Here is a 15148-nt window from a genome sequence, read left to right as displayed (position 1 = left end):
AAACAGTAGAGGACCTCGCCAAAACTGTTGCCTAAAATGTCGTTGCTGTAGCGTTAAAGGGACGCTGCAGCATTCAGCTCTGCCACCTGAGTCGAACCCAATGGGTCTCGGCACAGTGTTGGGTTTCAGGGTCCCCAGGCTGCAACTTACTCCATCATATCATTTACTCTCATTTACTTATCCATCCATCAGCTCAACTGCTAACCCTGCAAGGGAAAACTGAGTCCAGGCCTGTCCAGGACTCGCCAAGATGACCTGTTTTTACAGGCTGGGTTGTACCCAACAAGTAAACTGAAAGTAACACAGAATGTCAGTGGAATGTTTCTTTAACATTGTCTTAATTGAAAATAAGTGGTGTTGGTCTCAGACCAAAGGAAGTGGACGGCTGTGTCCACATAGTTTTGGGCATGTATTGTCCAACACAGGGGATTACTGTAGTCTTACAGCACAGTATCACGGACACAGTGAAGTAAAGGTGTGTCAGCTGTGTGTACGGTGGGTGATGTAAGGACAGTGATTACGGGATCATGTTTCCTATCAGTGGGATGATGGTTGCTCTCTGAAACAGAACCAGTACAGTGCCAAACTGTCAGTAAGCTGGTGAGTCAGACTTGTTGTTTTTTTGGCCAACATGCAGTATCCAGGCAACTAGCCTGTATAACCACCATGCCACCAGTGAGTCAGAAGGAGAACCTTCACAAATATTGCCAGGCAAAGACAGAACTGAAGCGAGACAGACAGCTGGTTAATACCAGTCTATCAGCTCATATAGCCCATCAGCTTTCCACCACAGCTTTCTCTGTTCAGCCGAAGAATCGGCAGCCCAGGGTATCAAGCAACAGGCAAGATTATAGCTGTGACAGCCAAGCATTGGAGCTAGCCAAACTTCTTGGCCAAGTCTAGATTAGGGTGCTCAGATTCTTGGCTTTATTTTAGCATCAACACGGTCACTGGGTTCTGTTTCTGCTCTCTGAAAAAGGTTGAATCGGAGATTGAAACTTCACAACAAGGTTGAAGGTGTCAAACTATCAAATCAGGTTCCTCATGTTATGACTGGAAAGTATTTTATGTTTCTTTTATTTAATTTGAGTATTCTTCAGTTTTGAACTCAGCTCTCAGGCTGAACCACTCTTCCGGTTGCTGCTCATGTGACTGTTTTGGCTGATTAGGACAGAAACATTGAGCCAGTATGATGTAGAAACAATACAACGCAATCCTGCACAATAACCCTGCGGTAAATCGAACCTTTGGAAAGTGGTCTGTATGAAGTGTTTGTTGGCTCGTCAAAGAGCATCCAAAACCTCATCCCTCAGATCAGTCGAGCATACCTTTCCCATAATATAACAGTTTGACATTTTGAGTAAATGAGCATGTTTGGCTCCCAAAGTCCAGGTCGTTTGATGAGTGGGATCACTCTGTACCGTGCCCGAGCCAGCTCGAAGGATACGCCGTTAATTAGCATCAAGACTGGAAACGGAGCTGGTCTGGTCACAAAATGTACATCCAGGAACTTTTAAAGCTTCTAATTTACTGGATATATCTTGTTTGAAGGTTTGAACGCTTCAGTTTTTGTACCGAGTAAATCAGGGTTAGCTGTTAGCAGTTTGTAAGTGGGTATTAACCTTCCCAAAACTCCAAGAAAGTGGAAACATGCATTTCCCAAAATGTCAAACCATTCCCATAAGGCTTCTGAACTCCTGCGTTGCTTTGGTGGATTCTGTTATTTTGATGACCCCAGTATGTGATTTTCAGCGTTAAGAAATGATGAGGCCATAACTGTGAGGAGCTGCCTTGTTAGTCCTGAGAGAAGCATTATAACTACAAACTGCAGTAAAACAGAATCCTAATGGAGCCAAAAACCTCAGATTTGAAAAGTACTCGCCATCTTTTTTCTTCTTTTTCATCCTTGTCTAATACGCTCTTCTGTTCTCTGCCACATCCGCGGTAATAAAGATATTAAAGCCACTGGTTGTACATTCATCATTTCTAACCACATTGTCTTTCACGGCACTCTGTTTATGAGGCAGCGGCAGAAAATGAAAATATCTTCACAGCAGTGGAGCTCAGCTCTTAACTGAGAAGCCAAAATGAAAAAAAAAAACTGAGAAACAAAAAGAGAAAACAAATTGTGAAGCTTCCATCACTCGCTCTCTGCTGATGGTCCCTCATCTCCTCACATCATGCTGGCACACTTTGATGAGGAATTTGAAGGATGGGGGGGTGCTTTCTCATGTTTTTCCTATTTAACGTTTCCGTTTTATCTCTCCCGCTTTTATGCCTCGGACTGCGGAGAGAGGCGACCAGGCGTTGCAAGTCTTTAATGGGTTTTTCATTTTGAGGAGGCTGAAGAGTTTATCGTCTGGGAGTAGTCAGGTTTTCAGGCCCTTAACCTCTCTCCACAGTCTGTAATTTAACATTCTTCAGGACCCTTGGGCCAGTGTCTTAAAAGCCCAAGGGGCTCCTGTGTCAACGTTTATTATGTCTTCGGTGGGAAGACAACCGCTGGGACTTTGCTTTGAGTTGAGTGGGATGAAATCTCTCTGCTTTGAGTGCTGACCTGAGTGTGCTGGCATACTGTACATATCTTGTTTTGGGGGTGTGGAATAAAGACAAAAAAGCAGCTGAGAGAGCACTGCGCTCATTTTGCATACCAACATAACAACTTCAAAACAGCGTGTACTCATGTCGACCACCGAGGAAAATTCCTGTGTGATCTGGGATGCGTGCTGCGTTTGATGTTCGGCGTTTTCTTCTGCAGCGTTTGTGGGCAAAGAGGAAATGTGAGCCAAACACTGGACTCATCTGCACAGAGGAGCTGCACTGGGTAAGCTAATTAGTCAGTCATGCATACAGTTGTGTCATGTGGGTGTGGAATTTCATGCTAGTTTCTGTCATGTGGAGGGAGTAAACAAATAATCATAAGGGGTGCATCTGCATTTGACAATAAGAAGATAATCCACACAGAAACTCCTCTCCACCTCAGCCACATGGGCGACACAGTATGTGTCATATCAGTGAGGATGTTCATGAAGAAACAGACTGTGGTTGTTTGGCTGCTCCGTCACATTTGGCTGCATTCTTTCACATCTAATGTAAGTTAGACACCGCCCTTAAAACAGGTAGCACTGGAGAGACACAGCAAATACCAGTAGCATTCAGAAGGACTGATGTAACCCATATAAAGGTTTATGGTTATCGTAGGCCAACCTGGAAGTTAGCATCAACCTGGTTCCCTCCCAAAAAGCCAATGGGATTTTTCCATTGGTTTTTGGGTTATTCCAGAAAATAAGCTCCATGATCATCAAACGTGTATAATAATCTTAACAAATATACACCACTGTTCTGATGTTTGAAGCCAGAGGTAAGAAGCTAATGTTAGGCTATAAACCAACTACACCACGGTCACATGACGTCAACGTCTCCACCACTAAGCTTCCAACTGGTCATTTCATTTAGCTCTGAGCTCTTCTACAAAAGCCTTTCTTCTTAGAAAGTTAGTGAGAGTTTGAAAGAGCGTGAGTAGAAACACAACGAGGCTGTAAAGGTGGACTGGTGAGTAGATGGGTTTTCATGTTAACGTCCCCGACAACCTCTGTAGTCTCATTTAGACACTCGTTAGCAACCGCCTTTTTTAAGATACGTAAAAGCTTCAAACATCAGGAGTCAGATATTTTCTGATCTATTTTATGTCGTAGATTAAGATGTGAAAATGTCTTGAGCTTGTGTTAAAACCACAGACCTTATTTCAGACATTTAATCAACAAGCTCATTTAAAAAAAAACGATTGTGACGAGGGAACCGGAAGTGCTAAAACGCTAACTCATTTCCGGGTTGTTTTGGCCCTGTGAGCACCTGTAGGAGCATCCTGCGCTAACGTGCTCTTCAGATGCTGTTACCGGGGATCAGCAGCCGTGAAGCCGGTGTACGGAGTTTGTTTTGGAGTCTCCGAGTGGTTTTCCACGTGCGCTAACGGAGTCGGGTTGTGTTTTTTTTTTAAACTGGAAACTCCGGTGAGTTAACGATGCTAACGCTCAGCTAGCTTGACGCGGTCTGACAGAATCACGTCATGTCCGGTGCATAAAACGAGTATTTTGAAAGTAACGTGTGTTTTGATTCCTGTGTTGAGTTTCTAAGTGAACTCATTTGATGTTAAAGCACTGTTAATTCATTGCCTAGATATTGTACATTTATTTTAATCCCTTGATGCAGTGGAGATGTGCAGAGGATTCATGTCTGAATGAAGCTAAAATTAAATGAATGTTTAAACAGCTTACTGAAGAACTTGATGAGATCTCATTCGTTTAGAAAACAGGCTCATTTATTCCATTTTATCTGTGCAGACTGGTTTTTGTGATCCTGGATCTGGGCTTGAAGGAGGTCTTCTGACCCAGAGAGAGCTGCTTCACAGAGGATTCACTGCTGGATTCTCAGGATTTGCAGATAAGTAATAATCATGCACACTCATTTAAGCTACTCACGTAGTGAGGAAGTCGAGAATAGAAGAACAACTAAAGGAAACTGACGCTTAAAACACTCTATCTTTTGGATTATGTTGTGTTTTTTCCTCAACATAAAAGAAAGAGCTGTATTTTGTTTTTCATAATCGTACCAATTGTTCTGTTTGCTGTTAAGCTGTGATAAATCTGTCAGCAGTAAATCTAACTTCTGCCTATTCAGTCCTCAGAGTTTAGTGGTAAGTTAACTTCTGATTGCAGCCTCAGCACCAGTGCTACACTGAGGATGAACTTTTAGCATCTTTAAAGCTGCTTTAACTCACTGCAGTAACACAGCACTGAGATTACCCTGTCACATTATTACAGTGCATTCATTAGCAGTTACACTTCTAAAAGCGGCAGAGCAACATTAGCATTCATTTGAAGCAGAACTAGCCTGTCTGTCTATTTCTGTGTTTATCAGAACTTTTCTCACTTGTAACACTGTCACATGACTAGAAGAAGGCGAGGTTGATGAGAGCGGTGACACAGAAACAAGACAGGAAAGATGTCGGTCCTAAAACCAAAATATCTAGCTGCTAAACTGCTAAATGCGAAGGTCAATTAAGTTCCACTGGCTCTTTGTGACGACATAAATCTTAAAAACAGACGTCACAAACGTTTAATAATTTCCTGAAGCTGCTGAGCACTGTAGTTTTTACTCACACTGAAGGAACAGAAGTGTATTTGTCGGGGACTATTTGCAGCTGCGGATGAATACATTTGGTGGTCTAGAGAGGATTTAAAGCAGCAGGACAATTGCTGTGGTTGAATTGTCAAAAAAATGAGGTGAAGGAAAACTGATGAGGAGAGAACAGTGATATTTAGAGAAACTTTATTTATAACACATGATTGTTTATAACAGCTGCTAAAGACACAGGAACATTAAACCATCAGTTACTGACAGGAAACGACAACGACAGAGATACTGTTCAAAATAAAAACAAACAGGATAAAGCTGAGCCATTGAAATAATGATTAAATAAAAATAAGGAAACGTATCCAGAGTAAATTATATTCAGACAGGAGTATGTAGAGTTTCCTGTCATGGGTGCCTTTTTAAATACCTTTGTTAAGAAGAGAAAATTAATTTTTAGTTCCCTCCTCAATGGGGAAATAATTTTTGGACTATGGAGTGAGATATATCAGCCTTTGGATACACGTAAGATTAAATTAATTTTTGATTTGTGGGATTTGTTCACATTTAGAAAGAAAGACTGGCACCTGTTGTATTTAGAGAGGCCCATCCCAGGTCTGATCACACAGAATAATGACTAATGTAGCTCAGGTTTAGTCCAGTGTTACCAGAGTAAAATATTTTACTGTGTCCTGTGATTTCCCTGAATCACGATGACACATTGACACCACACAGAGTTTCAGTTTCTGTAAGGAGCAAACAAACGTACTGTTCTTACTCATGGTCTTTTTGGGTGGTGGCCTTGTTGACATGCTGCAGTGGTATGTTAAAACAGCCAACACCTTCAGCTAACCAGAGAGTGGCCCAACCACATGTGTACACACACTCCTCAAAAGTGTGTTTCCATTTCCCACATGGACAGCCTCCCTCACCTACGCTCTGCCGTGGTGTTGTTCGCCCAGCTACACCCTGTCTATTGTGTGAGTGAATGTCAGGTGTTAGCAACGCTGACTCACACTCTTAAACGTAGAAAAAGGAACAAAAGGAGAAGCTTTGAAATCAGTAAATCCTGTCATCATGTCTCTTCAACCAGCTTTACCTCCTCCTAGCCATATATGTATATATATATATATAAAAAACACATCACAACCCAAAACAATCACCCTGTCATCTGTTCAGCTCTAAGTGACAATTCAACTGTCTAACAACCTTTTAAAGAAGGAACAGATTTTCCAGGTGGTTTAAAAGTGATTTAATTGTTTGCTTTGAGTGATAGCTGTGTACAGGTAACAGCTAACTGTGTATACTGTGTTTCACTTGTCTCACTCATACATAATAATATAATAAAGCAGCTACAACAGAGCTTCAAATCAGATTTGAGTAAATTAATGCCAGATGAGATGAAACTGTAAACATGCATTTCACATTGTGGTGGTGAAATGGACCTGCAGGCCTCAGGACGGTGAATATGAGCAGCTTTGTTTGCTGTCATTGCTCTCATGGCCACAGCAGCTCATTGGGTAAAAGTAAACGGAGGTTGTTGTCAGTGCTGTGGTCAGGAAAAGCCTCAAACTGAAAGATGTTTCAGTCACAAAACAACAAGGACCAAGTCGTTGTTCCTGTAGAGGCATGTTCCTGCTGAATTTTTTAAATGTCTTTTCTTTTGCTTTGCAAAAAATTTTCAATTAAATTCAGAGATTCCAGCTTCACTGTGTTGGAACGGAGGCAGAAGTCTTAAATGGAATAAGTCTAAAAACCTCAGCAGATAAAACCTGCACAGCCAGATTCCTGTAGATTTAATAAAACCATTTCTTCCTGATTTGGGTGAACTGCTGCTTTAATGGCCAACAGCCTCCACACTGTCTGTGCAGAGTAAATGTGTGTGTTAACCTCTGCTGTTAAACTGAGTTAAAGCCATGTCACCATCACATGTCAATCAAACTCATTGCCAACAAATCAAGGTGGGGGGGGTCATCAGTGCAGGAGCGACTCCCTCCCACTGACCGTGACGACCCGGGAGCTGTCAGTCATCCCGTTGTCGTGGGATTATTCCTCCCTTGAACTGCTCAGCTACCTTTGTTGCCACAGTCACAGCAGCATCATTAGAACCATGTCACTTCCACCGTAATGGACCCCCGAGGAGCCTCCGCGCTGTTTGAAGTTCATCATCCTCTGCTGCCGTCCCAGTGGTGTCGACTACCCCCCCAACACACTCGCAAACACTCACACTCATGTTGTTGTTGTTGTGTCAGAGATTTGAACATTTTTGGATTTTGAAGCTGTTTGATGCTCAGCAGCTGAGCGAAAAAATTCACTGTCATCGAGCTGAAAACTACTGTGTTCTCTTCCTGGAAAGATGACGTCTTATTGACCCAAAAATACCAAGGCTTTTTTAGATTCTAATTAATATAGCACTTTAGATTAGACTACATGTATTCACCATTAACTTGCTCCTCATTAGCATACATACTGGCTCTGTATTAGTCATGATATAAAGCCTCTGCATGATCATATTCTACAGCAAGCGCTTGTGTGTGTGAGCAGCTAAAGTTTCTGATCTGATAATCTTCACAGATGAACACCACTGTTCTAATGTTTGAAGCCTAAATCCAATCTGTACTCATTTAACCAACAACCCATTGACTTTGGGACGAGGGAACAGGAAGCGCTAACATGCTAACTCATCCCTGGGTTTTAGGACTCATTCCTGCACCACTCTGTTAGGAGTTTGTTGAGGGGGGACTCTTAGTTAATGGCCTGGCAGCTGTAGAATATGATCATGCAGAATGAGGAATTAATAAGTGCTTTAAAATGACTAAAAAAGAGCCAATATACTGCCAAGTTAATGGTGAATGAGTGTAGCCTCATATAAAGTGTTACCCTAATTATTTTTTTAAAAAGGTCATGGTTGAATTAACCTCTACGCTGGAATTGCATTACCTGACCACACATTTTCTTCATGTGAATGACCTGCACTGTGTTGGAGTGTGATGGCTTTAGGCAGAGGAGGACAATCTGAGAAGTAATGGCAGTGTATGTGCTGTGGTATTATTTTAAGACTTTCTGTAAGCTGCTGCTCGGGCACCAGAAATTGGATGTGATCACTGCATTGCAGTTCTGTGGAGAGGAAAAAAAAAATTGGATTGCAGGGTAAAGTGGCTGAAATACCTCCTCACCCCATCACGGTTCCAAACCTAATGTCCATCACCTGAGAGGAATGGAGGGGATCAGCTCACATGGAGAAAGAAGGACTCCTATTCGAGCCGTGGCCCGACTGCTCAGCTTTCACTCCTCCGCCTCTCCCAGCCTCTTCGCTCCTCTCATTTCCAAAAGTGGATTGACCTTCTTACTCCAGTCGGCACCGCGGAGTCGCTCCCTATTCTTCCATCCAAGGCTGAAAACTCATCTCTTCAAAGAGTTCCTCGTACAACCCTTTCCACAACATAATCATATCCCTTCACCTACATTTTCCTCCTCTACGAGCTCTAATGCAATCGGGACAAAAGAGAAAATCCCTCTTCTTTTTTTTTTCCTTCTTACTACCTACTTTTTCCAATTCTTTTCCTATCACCTGGCTCAGAAATCATCAGTTGAGGGTGACAGTTTGCTATTACTCTGAAATCTCTATTCCTAGTTACTGGCTGTTTGTCATGTTATACTTCGAAAAGGAAACTTGCTATGATGTCTTCTCTCAGATAATAATTTGCTGCAGTCTGGTGTCTAAAAGCTAAAGTGGAAGTCAAAGTCTCCTGAAATTCAGACTGCAGAAGATACGCCGTTACAACGGATCATTTTGCAAACAATGAACCTGAGGAATTTGGCTTAACTCTATGATATTTAATAGACATAATACATTAATACACTTATTCTCCTTCTGTTGTTTTTGGACTAAAACTGACGTGATGATCAATTCAGGTCAAAGCTAACTGATACTCCATTGTTCCTCAGGGTTTGGGCTCAAGGTCTTCACCCAAAAAGACTTGGAAATGAACTCCCCAAATGCCAGACCTGAGCCAGACTTGTCTATTATTCATCAGCGTTCAGACAGAGCAGAGTTTCCTGGGGATTCATGAACTGACGCTAAGATGCATCTGAATGAGTTGAGCCAAGATTCAGTGTGAATCCAGGTGGAGTCTCACCTTATCTCTATTTTTCATCTACAGTTCTAGCAGTCATTTTTCTCTGATGCTGAGATCATGGTTTCTTTTCTTTGTCTAATCAGCCCTGAGTGCTTTTGTTATTTCCTAATGTGTAGTGGTGCGTGGCCACAGCTCAAAGGTTCAGATCCACATCTCTCTGAAGGTTTCAGGGATGTATAACAAGAGAACTGAATTTCATTTGTGTTGTTTTAATGGCACACACGGAAAGGGTTATCGCTAGTGATCAATTCCAGTCAAAGCTAACTGATACTCCATTGTTCCTCAGGGTTTGGGCTCGAGGTCTTCACCCAAAAAGACCTGGAAGTCAACTCTCCCAGAATGAAGAAATGCCAGATCAGAGCCAGACTGGTCTATTATTCATCAGTGTTCAGGCAGAGCCGAGGCAACTTTTAGAGTGCATCTGCCAACGAATGCAAGAGAAAAACACAAGAAGACACAAGGTTTCCTGGGGTTTCATGAACAGACACAAAGACACATCTGAATAAGTTGAGCCAAGAATCAGTGTGAGTCCAGGTGGAGTCTCACCTTATCCCTTCTTCCCTGTATGGTTACAGCAGTAGTTTCTCTGTCTCTGATGCTGAGATCATGGACTTCTAACCAGCCCACAGTGGTTTTGTTATTTTCTAATGTTTGGTGGCGCATGCCATATAATGAGACACAAATCAACTCAGTTTCATTTGCATTGTTTCAGTGGCACAGAGGAAGGGTTTTGCTTATATAAATATAGATGGATGAGAGTGAAAGCTTCAGTGACAGGTTTGTTCCACTGTGGTGGTGATAGACAAATGAGGACAGAGTCAAAAAAACAGTAGCTTGCTTTTCTTTCACTGGCACAGACGTATGATGATAAGGTGCCTCGCATTCAGCATGGCCATTGTATCCTGTTCAAACGGAGGGACTATCAAACCACTACCCACTGCTGCTACGTGGGAGTTGAAACAAATGCACCCTTTGGGCTGGAGCTAGCAGACAGACCGTAAACACTGCAGGAGCTGCTTTCATGGGACAGAGCATGAATCAGAGTTCAGTGGAAAGATATGACATCTTAACTGAGAAGAGTAACCTGCTAATGAAAGACCAAAAAGGGACTAAGAGCTCTGAAGTGACTGAAGCTATTAAACTGTTGAGCTATTTTTACACAGCACTGTTTTAACTGTTCGATTGATTAGCTTTGATGCTGCTCTAAAGCAGCTGAGAGACCTTTTAATACACGGACATACACCATATAACAACTGTTACTGTATTAATATATTGTTTTCATCAGTAGTGTTTGTAGACACATAACAACAGCTAGTCTGAGATACGTTTGAATCAGTTCACCTTCTTGGTTTAATGTTACAGGTTTTAAATATGAACATCTTTTTAAGAATATTCTAAAATGTTTATATTAAAATCTAATCAGGTGTTCTTCAGGTGGAGCAGATCTGTTTTGAAGTCGTCTAAACTCTGACACAGCAGCTGTGAAGTCTCTGTGAGCGTCCATGTTTCTACAACTTCTCAACTGGAACGACGTCAGAGGAGACGTCTCTCCCAGTTCAGACCTCTGATGGAAATTGAATGCAGCATTACCCTGACTCTGTGTCAGCTTGTTGTGGTTCGATGGTGTGAATTCATCAAAGTTGAACTGGTTCATACAGCAAATTCACTGTTTGCTGCAGCTTCCTTATGATGATTTGACGTGCTTTAGCAGTTCTGCCAACATGCTAACATGCTAAGAGTCAAGTAGGGCTGTTCGATGTGCCAAAAATATTATCTCAATAAAATGTCTCAGTCGTATTTCTTTCAAGTTTAAAGGCTGACCTCTGTTCCTGCAATATTTATTCATTTATATCTACACTTCAAATGTTTTTCTTCACTTTCCATTTTCTCATTGGCTCACTGTTTAGAAATCACACTGTATCAGATAAGTGTAGGCTTTAATCTTCCCTGAAATGATGAGAGAGAGTGATGAGAATGGTTTCAGAGACCATGTTTTAAATAGCAGAGCTTTTGTTAGTCTTGATTACAGACCGTGTGAATTCCATGTCCAGTCACAAGGGTTATATTTTTTGGAACTCACATGGTTTTAGTTGATTCTTTAAATTTATTTAATAGTTCTCAAGAACAGTCAGATAAAATTTAGCTTTTATCAGCACGTTATGAATTAAATTTTGACACGTGGTCTTTTAGAAAATAAAAGCAGGACCCACCTCCATTGATACTGCTTTAATGGTACAAATTCCTAAAGAAAATTGCAACTAATCACGTTATGCACAACCAATTTCTACTGAGTAAATCTGGGGCTTTTGTGTTTTTTTTTCCTGTTTTTGGTAATCCAGCCTTGACGGGCAGGAAGAAAATCAGAAATATAGAAATCCAACAACCGTAACAAACAACAGACAAAGAAATAAAAGCCTGCAAAGGACAAAAGAGGAGGAGGATAAAGAGGGGGAACACGGATTCATATCTTCATCTCATTGTGTGCATTCAGTATGTATGAATAACTTTACATTTAACTCTGTTTCCAGGGCTGGAGGCTATATCTTCTCCGAGCGCTTGAAAAGGAACAGCAATTACATTATATGGTCATATATGTAGCTCACTATAAATATCATCCTCACTGTTGTGCAGCCTATTTTAGTGACTGTAATCCTATAGAGTAATACGTCTAATATGTCAGAATCCCCGGAGCCCATGCAGGGGAAATCACTTTCCTCAACTGTGCGACATTAAAGTGAAAATAATCCGGGCTAAAACTGGGTTCGCATACATTACTCTGTTGAGCTCAGTCTGTTTTATTAAGTACATAAACAACTCTCACGCTGCCATCCACGACTCCCAAAGTTCATTTGTGATGTCACCCGTGAGATGAAACGTGGAGCTGCTCCGCTGAGAATAATTTGGAGGCAGACTGCAGCACTATGGCGTGTTTACACCAAAGCTGCTGGGATTTATTCAAGCTCCAAGCTCCTCCAAATAACCGCGCCCAGACGGCTGCAAATGAGGGTTTGAGTCGTCTTCTAGGAAAACTGTGAGAGTTGTGGCCAAAGCCAGGAAGGAACAGAAACAATGCCAGACAAAATAAAGGCTGATGGGGAGAAGGACACAGATGATGGTGGCGTGATTTTGTTTGTTTGCTGCATTTATCAGCTCTGACTCTTGAATCTGGGCCCTGTTCCACTGTGGAAAAAGTTTTTGTTTTGTTTACCTCAGATTACGTTGTATTTTTATTAAACATATAACAGATTCTCAACATAAACTGAGACTGAATTAAGAATAAATGCTGTCTGGGCAACGCAACATCAACCACAAAGTCTCAAGTGACTAAGTGGAGCAGCTTGAAGTTTTAATGGGAGAAACACTGTGGTTTATAATATGTAATGTAATGTGCCAAAATGTATATTACAAACACTACACAAACACGAGCCCTTAGAGAACCATTAAACATATTTTAAACGTAGCCAGATTACATATCAGTTTATTTGGGTTGTGGTAGTAAGTGCCCTTTAAATGTAGCTACTACTAAGCGTTCCATCCAATCACTGTCACTGGATGTATTATCAGACCAATCAGAGGCGGTTGCTAGGCGGAACAGAATCAGATGGCCAATTGGCGTTTTCTCTGTCGTTGTTAGATTGCGGGTGTTGTCATTGGTCATGACCTTGTGGGAGGAGTCCAGAGAGGCGGAGAAACGAAGCCGGAAAACAGATTTAAACCGACCTTTGGACCGTCGTCTCGGTTTGTCTGTACCGGGCGAAAAGTGAACTATCGAAGAAGCCTGGATGCTAAAACAAGCTTTGGAGCTTTGCTTTGTATTTTTTGCTTTGCCTTTTTGTTGAACACGAGTGAAGATGGACGCTGAACACACCTGCGGCGCGAAGGTAAGGCTAAGGAGCGAACTAGCTAGCGGCTAGCGTTAGCATTGGCCTTCTCTTTAAAAGACTTCTTTTGACCTCATTTCCATTTCCAGTCGTTTTTATCGTGTGGGTAAGGGTGTGTTTGTGTTTCCCTGACATGGCTTGTGGACCCGCAGCGTGGATGGGTGAAAACACAATGAGCTCCTGAGTCTGTTTAAATCTCTGTTGTGTTTGTTTACAGTCACTTTACCGGCATTTTGCATCTCTTTGTAACGTTGTGCTCCATCCAGGTCGTTTTTAACTCCGTTTATATCGGTCTGACATGTCGCTGTCATCGTTTTGTGTCTCTTTGGGGTCATTTTGTATTATATGGCGTCTGTACCTGGCTGCTTTACACCTGGATGTTAGCGTTAGCATTAGCCTTATCTTTCAATGATGCAGGTGAGGGGTTTTCCTTTTTGTCGTCTTTTTACTTGTGTGTCCTATCGTGTGTTTGTGTTGTGTTTCTGTCTGTCTGATTGTCATATCGTTGTGATCATTTTGTGTGTATTTGTTGTCTTTTATTGCGTCATTTCGCGTCTTTGCTCGGTTAATACGTGTTTGAGCTCAGTTATATGTTAAGTTCTGGCTTGAAAACTAAGTTTTAACTCTGTGCTCCTCCACAATTTGGGCCTTAAACATTTTAGATCCTTTGTTGTTGGTTCTTAAGGATGTGATTTTTCATGTCATATGTGACAGTAAACAGCCCATTTTCAGAGATAATAGAAGAACAGACTGGTTCTGCTGTAATGATAAATATTTAGTTCTGAACATAATAAGAACTGAGTAATTGCGTCTATAAAATCTAGTACTAACTGTAATCATTCAGAGCTCAAGGTGTTTTCAGATGTCTTGTTTTGCTTAATCAACAGCATTGACTATCATATGACAAAGAATACTATTCAGTTCTCACCTCACCAGCCTCTGTCTTGAAGCAAATATGTGGCATTCTTGGTTTTAAAAAGTATGTATCAGAATAGTTCTCAGTGTTTTGTCTGTGGACAAATTGACTGTAGCTCTCCTCACCTTCTCACCAAACAATATCAAACACATCAGAACCAACAAACACTAATTTTCTGTCTCGGATTGTTATTGTTAAGGTTCAGTCAAAATGGGACTGAAAAACATCTTAACTTCAGTTTGATCCTATATGATCAGAAATTCTTAATTGAGTGTATGTTCTAGACACACCAGACTACACCGTACAAAACTATCAATTAGTAGTGTTAGTAGTAGTGTATTGATCATTTTCCTTTGTTTCTCTTTGATTTCCTCCAGGTGTCACCACTTTGTCAACAACATCATCCACGATCACAGAGACATGGTCCATGATCGGAGAGACATTGTTGATGATGAGGGAGACATCGTCCACGATCAGAGACGTTGTCCACGATCGCAGAGACCTTGTCAAAGATGAGAGAGATGTTGTCCACGATCAGAGACATTGTCCCATGCTTCGTAGAGACCTTGCGATAGAATCGGCGGAGACTGGGGTCACCGATTTGACGGCACTGCCCGCGATCATGGAGACATTGTTGATGATCACAGAGACACCGTTTATGATCTCAGAGACATCGTCCACGATCACAAAGACATTGTCCATGATCACAGAGACTTTGTCCATAATCTCAGAGACATTGTCCGCGATCACAGAGACGTTGTCCACGATCACAGAGAGTCTTCGTACAATGAAGAAGTTCTTTGAGACCAGGACAGAGTCCTCCAGGTAATTCACAAACCGCTTTACATCAACTGTTCCAACACAGAGCACTGAGATTAAACTGTTTATGTTCAGTATATTAAAAGTGTAAAAATAGAAGTAATCTTCAATATAAAAACAATGTATGAGTAATCCTTATTAATAGAAGTAATATAAAAGTAATGAGCAACAACAGAAGTAAGATGTAATAGTCAAAGTAAGTATGTGCTAGACACACCAGACTACACCGTACAAAACTATCAATTCTACAGATAAAATATTGG

The 15148-nt window shown here is 41.4% G+C and overlaps 1 long non-coding RNA gene across 1 annotated transcript; it reads left to right on the top strand.

Annotated features, from left to right (window-relative positions):
• The first annotated feature begins 4345 nt into the window (after positions 1-4345).
• LOC108891828 (uncharacterized) lies at positions 4346-11105 on the top strand. Its single transcript, XR_001962375.2, has 3 exons — positions 4346-4444; positions 9079-9257; positions 9556-11105. It is a non-coding gene; the product is annotated as an uncharacterized LOC108891828 (long non-coding RNA).
• The last annotated feature ends 4043 nt before the right edge of the window (positions 11106-15148 follow it).

Source organism: Lates calcarifer, linkage group LG1, assembly GCF_001640805.2.
Source record: "Lates calcarifer isolate ASB-BC8 linkage group LG1, TLL_Latcal_v3, whole genome shotgun sequence".
In the NCBI taxonomy this organism is placed as follows: domain Eukaryota; kingdom Metazoa; phylum Chordata; class Actinopteri; family Centropomidae; genus Lates; species Lates calcarifer.
The sequence above is the reverse complement of the archived record's forward strand: the minus strand, read 5'-3'. Positions and strand labels throughout refer to the sequence as shown.